Source organism: Sapajus apella, unplaced genomic scaffold, assembly GCF_009761245.1.
Source record: "Sapajus apella isolate SASKATOON/1434 unplaced genomic scaffold, GSC_monkey_1.0 scaffold35, whole genome shotgun sequence".
In the NCBI taxonomy this organism is placed as follows: Eukaryota; Metazoa; Chordata; class Mammalia; order Primates; family Cebidae; genus Sapajus; species Sapajus apella.
This window is the reverse complement of record NW_022436975.1, coordinates 1,075,131-1,082,219: the sequence shown is the minus strand read 5'-3', so window position 1 is coordinate 1,082,219 and position 7,089 is coordinate 1,075,131.

Below are 7,089 nucleotides of genomic sequence, written 5' to 3'. Positions count from 1 at the left end.
CCACCCCAGTCCAAATTGGCCGGACTTCTCATTGGAGGGCGATGCTTCCCAGAGGCAGCCATGGAGGGGTTCTCTCTATACTGATTTTTCTCCTAACAGAACTCAACAATAATAATACTAGTCTCAGCAGAGTGGGTGCTCACGGGCGCCGCTGTCATGCTGTGAGTGAGAACTGCAGTTGGGGATACTCATGGATTTGGTGTCCAGCCCTGTCACTTCAGCAAGCCTCTAGGGCTTTGAGACTCAATGTCCCCACTCCAAAATAGAGCTGATGATAACACATCTCCAAGGGACACCGGGAGCACCGGGTCGGGCCATTGCCTGCATATGGGACAGATCCATGCTGAATACAGCCACAGCCCAGCCACCACTGCACAGGCCTGCCCTCCTGGCTGGCCAGTCGGCTCCATGGGAAAGGCTCCTTCCTGTCTCCATGCCTTTCTTGGCACACCTGGCCTGGGTGTGCACCCCCTCCTGAAGGCACCCATTAATTAGACCCCATGCATAGGGTGAGGCATGGTCTAAGCCCCCTGTGTACTCCTCCGAGTCCCAGCCTATGTGTGCCCCCCTCCCCTGTTCCACACTCACACCCTCACTCACCCACTCACACACATGTGCACTCACACACTCGTGCACTCACACACTCATGCACTCACACACTCATGCAGGTATACTCACACACACTCCAGGACTTACCAAACTACTCCACGTGCAGCACCCGGAATGGCACCTGTCCACTCTGCTCCTGGTCTACAGCACAATAAGGGCAGAAATTGGGAGTCAAGGTTCAAAAACCATCATTGCAATTCATCAGAATAATTCGATGGCTGTTGAATCTGAAAATAAACTATTGAACTTGTACTTTGTATGTCTTCTTTCTTATTTCATTTTTAGTAATTTGTTTTATCATAACATAAAAATATAAGTGTTATACATTGAAAACCAGAGATTTTAAAAAAGCTTTTCCTTCATCCCAGAGAGTCCGAGCAGTATGGGAGTACTGTCCCTTGTCCACCTACATCTCCACCTCTGGCTTACTTCACACCCCTATTGCTGGACCAAGGAGCTTTCCCAGGATTTGGGGAGGGCTCTCTTTTTCTGTCCCTTGCAAGATTATTCTGCTTCAGGCAGCCCCTGAGACCCCTGCCTCCAGGACTCAGGCCTCAGAGACTGTGCAGGGCTGACCCAGGTCTCTTCCAGGGCTTGGGGGAGGGCGAGGGTGAAGCACAGGCCAGGTTTCTCAAAAAGAGGGAAAAGGAAGCCTGCAACCTCACTCCCAAGCAAGGGAGCCCCTTTGCCCAGGCATCTGGAGCCTGGATTTGGCAACTGGGAATTGATGTACCGCGCTTTGAGCTCCAGCTAGCAGAGTCGCTCGGGGCAGATTTGAAAGTGTGGGGAAATCTCGCGTGTTGGAAAAGAGGCCAGCACACAGCAGGAAGGAGGTGCTGGCCTGCAGCTGATAAAGATCCAGACTCACACAACCTGGTGTCACGGAGCAAAAAGCCGAGCGTCTGTCTGGGGGCGTCAGAGCATCGAGAAGCTCTGCCCACTGCCCTTTGACGTTGCTGCTTCCTCCAGCCCCTCCACCAGGTTCCCTCAGGCAGACCCCAGGGGCTCCTGCCACTCCTCCAGGCCCAGCAGGAAGTGCTGCACTGTGATTGCAGAGGCTGGAAGTGCTCACCCACTCTGCATTTACATCTGGAGGGACAGAACCCTTAAGTAGAACCCTTAAAGTCACAAACTGCCCGGCAAGGACAGCCCTGAGACGGACCCCTCCTGACAAGCAGCTCCAAGACACTCGCACTCAGGTAACACAACCTCAGCCCGAACACCTCCACAGTGTGCTCATCAGGAATGAAAAGGACCCTCCCGCATTTTCTTTTTGAGTCAGAAAAGTACATCAGTTTGAGGAAACTAAAAGTCCACATGCTGGGGGCCTGATTAAGGAGTGGAGGAAGAGGGTTAGAAATATTGGCCTTTTTAATTTCCAAACTTAAGCAAAATCACTCAGGACATGAGTCATTCTTAGAACATGATAGGGCCTGCAATGAGCATCTTCTTTGTTTTAAAAGAAAAACGTATTGCTTATCTTTAAAAAACACATTTTTTGCATCTTAAGCTCCTGCTTGAAATATGCTCGAGACAAAAAATCCAAATCAAATTGAGGTGTTTTGTTTTTTTTTTAATTAGTCATTAAGCCATTTCCCAGCGCAACAGGACTGTGTGTGTTTTCCTGGGTCCTGCTTCTTGCAGAACAGGTGCCTTAAGACTGGTGCAAGCAGGGTCAACAAGACACACGTGTGCCCCTGCTCCGGGCCACCTGCAGGGCACCCGGCCGCTCCTGGGCTGCTTCACATTTCTAATCACCTTCCTGAAGGCAACTGCCTGACTGGTTTGAGACCTTAACTTGGGTTCTGGCGTTTACTCAACAACTTTTTGAAGAACCCAGCGATTTGGGGAGACACAAAGCTGTTTTCTGCTCCACTCTGCTAATGGCATCAGAAGGTCCTCACGTGGCCTGATGGGGTGGCACACCTCACAGTGGGTCCTGCTTGCACAGGAACTTGGTGCTCCACGTGGCTCATGGTGCCACTGTTTCCAGAGAGAAAGAGGCAGTACACTCAACTCTTCTTTTTCTTCTTCCCAATCTAGCAGCAGGGTCGCTGGGGTTGGTGCCGCCCCTGAGTGGTTCTACTGAGTACCGGCTGAGAATCCCGAACCAATGTGAGGCGGCGACCCAGTCTACAGCGGTCATTCCCAGTCCTCACTCCCCTAAAACTGCTCATTGTTAAGACCCATCCAAACCTGCTAAGTCGGACCCTCTGTAGGTGGAGCCCAGCATCCTGATTTTAACGCGTCCCCGTGATCGTCTTGCGCTGCCAGGCTTGAGAACCAGTGCAGCCGGCCTGGGACATAGTGGACTGATGTTCTTCAACAGCTAAAGCCCACGAGGCACCCCAGGCCTAGGCCTGAATGGGCCCCCACAGGTAAGCACCCCGTGGTGGTGACAAAGGTAGCACCCACCGGGGTCTGAGCACGACACCCCAGCCCCTTGCCAGCACCATCCTAAGGCACCCCTCTGACGCCAACACCACTCTTTGAAACATGCACAGGGTAATGGTCTCCCAGGCCGTGTTTAGCGTGGCTTCTTATCTCCTTGCACAAATGCAGCATGAAACAGTGCTTCTTTGGGGGCACCAGAGCTCTAGAGCAGAGGCCCCAAAGAGTGGGGCCTCACTGCCCTATGGGACCAGCTGGTCAACGACCTTGGCCGTGCCAGCCTGCAGACCACCACCACCTCAGGAAGCACCCGGAGGTTGTGCGGGGAAACAGCCACTGTCCCAGCCACTCTAGCAGAGCCACCGAGTCTGCACCAGGCTGCCTATCTTGCTAAGACTTTGAACAGGGACAAAGGGTTGTGAAATAAAACAAAAGCATACCTGTCCTCCCTCCGGGAGAGCTGTATTTTCATGCTGTTTGGCACCACTCAGGAGCCAGGCTGCAGGGTTTTTTACTGACTAATGGCTGCAGTGGAAAAGTGTGAGCTGCCTGGAGCAGCCAGATCTGGGTCTGTTCGAAAGGGTCCTGCTGAGCTTCCCAGGCCAATGCTGGCAGGACTGCATCCTGGCAGGACCGCATCCTGCTCTTGCATTTACTGCCTACAGCTGCCAGTGGCCAGCGCCAGGCACAGGGAAGGCAGCCCAGGAGGTAACACTTGGGCCCTCTGGGCACTCTGGTGGCAGAAACGGGTGAAGACCTGAAGCAGGCACGCCCACACACGTGTCCTCCCCTCTCGGGGCATCCTCACGCCCTCTAACAGTGCGCACGGCACGCAGCTCTCCTACGGCACATACCTGCAACACGTGAGGTTTCCACACTCTCAAAAGTTGTTACAACATCATGGAAAAAGTTATCACATTCTCTGGATGCCAGATAAAGTTCCTAAATCCATAACATGTGGCACATTGCTTTCCTACGTGCTACAGGAAACAGGCCTCATGGACCAACACTGAACTTCACGGGACATGCCCAGCCTGGGCCTCCACTGGGCTTCCTCCCCAACCTGCGCCGAGCCTGCCATCGAGGTGCACCTGCCTGCAGCCTGGCTCAGCTGCAGCCCTCTCCCGACCTGTCTTCTGATCTGTAAGATGAGAGAATAAACTAGATGGCATCTCCGGTTTCTGCAGATTGCGCCTCTGCTCCTGCATAGTGTTTCTCCACAGTCGTGACCACACGAGGTACCACGCAAAGAAGACCTGGCTCCTTCATTCACAGGCTTCCACTGCCCTTGGCCATCAGCAGTGCCAGAGGTAGTTCCTGCATGTGAAGTCCATGCCCTTCCCAGGCCCCAGCTGCACTCCCAGCAGCGGCTGCCCAGAGCCGGAGAGCTGGACGTAGATGCTCCCCACAGCAAGGGCTGCGGTGGCCACTCTGCCTCCATGTCCTCCATACTTGCCTCCTAACACAGGAAGCGCCCTGCATGGCTTAGGAGTCAATTCTGGAATTGACTTCCAGAATTGTCTTCCAGAACTACAGACGTTGGCGCACGTCCACTGTGTGCGGACACCCACTGGGTGACTCGCTCTGCTGAGGAACAGGGGACAAAACCATGTTGGAGTTTACAGAGGCCTCCCTGGGACCATCTGCCCCGAGCACACAGATTTCAAGGATAGTATGGGCCAGAATTTACAGTGTTGGCCCCAGGTCCTGCGAGATCAAAATCTTACTAAGTTATGGTCCCTCCTTAAGAGAAAGAATACACAATTACAAATATAAAATTACATACAAAATCAACATTTTGCCAGAATGAAAAAAGAAATTGCTACACATCTAGCGACCTTGGGGGATTCAGACCCTTTTTTCTGAAAGCCCTTTAATTTACCAGAAATGATTGCATTGGAAAGCTTGCTGACAGCAACCTGGCTTCCTCTCCTTACCGGGAACACTCTGTACCTCCCCACATCTCCCACCAAACCCGTGCAAGGGAGGACCCTGAAGCTTTGCAGGTATTCACTGCATGGTAAAACTGCCTCTGCTCCTGGCCGGGGCTGGAAGCAGTAACTTCACCCTGCACTTCCGCTGGGCTCTTTCTGCCCAACCATGGCCCTTCCCCCAGAGCCTGCCCTGGCCTCTGTGAAATCTAACTCTGTTGTACAGTGTTTACAGACTCCTAGCGATTTTTCAATCCACAAGAAAAACAGGGAACTGGAGCATGTAAATATCAGGGTCGCACAGCTCCATGTATGGCATTCGATGTCAGCCTGAAACAAACACAGAACGGAAGCCGGCCGTGAAGACGGTTCTCACGGTCCACTGCATTCCTCCCGTCTGTCCACATGTGTCCCTCCCGACCTGACCGGGGGAGTTCCCGCCTCTCTAGCTGCCTGCCCGAGGCACCCCTGACTCACAGCCACTGCTGCCCTGGAAATGCAGAGACACTGGCTCCTACCCATTGTTTTCGCCTCCAAGGGATGTTACCATGTGATACAGCTTTAAGTTTTCAACTCTGTCATATTTTCTAAACTCTGATCTCTTCCATTTACTTTAGGGGATGTGGCATTCCCCTCTGCTGGAGTGAAAGCTAAACAATGTGGTTTGGATTTAGTGTTCTCATGCATCACCATGAAAATGTTTGTCTCAGCAATCGTGTCGTTACTGTTACTGGTAACAGCTGCTCTGCCCCCTCCATCAGTGAGTCCCATCCACCGCTGCACAGTTTACAAGTGGAAAGGGGGCTCTGTGCCACTGAGAAGAGACCAGCGACAGGACGGCCCAGCATCTGGGGTGACCCACTCTCAAGTGAGCCAGCGACCCAGCCGAAGAAAAACTCGTGCCGAGCCAGTTGCTGGACTGACTTGCCAGTGGGGCCAAAGATTGGAATGGAATCCTGAAGCGGCAGGATGGGCAGTGCGTCACAGGGATGCTGTGGGGACTCTGCAAGCATGAAGGAAGTGCTGTGCCTTCTTCACACGAAGACCATGTCCTCAGCAGGGAAGAACTGCCTGCCCGAGAGCAGCTCATGATGCACCTGCGGTTTCTGGTCACAGGCAGGAGAACAACCTGCCCAGTGCATCACTTGTTCTCATGGAAACAGGTCCAGCTGCCTGACCCTTAGTGCTCTCCACCCTGCTCCCATCAGCACTGGCTGCAGCCATGCCTTGCACAGCACACCAAGCCCTGTGCCAACACCTTCCCCAGGGCACCCTGGCATGTCACCCGCCACCCATGGAGCTGGGCCAGCCCGGGTCACAGAGACCTGGCTCACCTCTCTTTGCTTTGCTAATTTTAAAGGAAAAAAAAATAGAAACCAATGTACATGTCAATTAACAAGAAGCTGGTTACCTAAATTATGGTTCACATGTACAGTAGAATTCTACCAGCCATTCAAAATAGGATGCAGAGTTAGTTTTGTTGGCATGAATACAAGCCTATGACATATTGTTGCATGAAGACTTAAATAACAGGACCACATATAAACTATCATCCTACTTATGTAAAATGATAAATATTTATCTAGCTGTCTTTGCATATTTACATACACACAGGAAGATTCTAGAGTGGTGTAAAACCGACAAATTGACAGAATCACTACTTTTGAACGCTGGGATCTTATCTAATTTTCATTTCTTTATTTGGTCTTCTCTCTAGGTAGATAGGCATTAAAATGTACATAAAGCACATAACAATGTATACAATTTACAATGAGCAGCAACCATTTTTTAAGCCAGCAATGTTTTTTCAAAAGGAATGAAGCAGGTACCAATACAGGCAGGTAGGAGAGTGAGGAGAGGCCAGAGGGGCTCAGAGGCGGCGCCAGGGCAGGTCCAGCCTGGTGCGGACAACACCTGTTACGCTTGGGGGCTAGGCCACACGGGGAGGGCCCGCCTCCTGCCAGGCGCTGCTCCTGGGGCAAATGGCGAGGAGCAAAGAAATGCTATTCTTTCTGCCACTTTCTTTCTCAACAATAAAATAAAATTTTCCAGAACATTTTCTAGAACAAATGTTCTAGACATCAAGAAATGTCTAGATTCTTGATCCTAAAGGATTAAACAGAGATCAAGGACAAGGAGTGGTTCAGTGACAATGGGA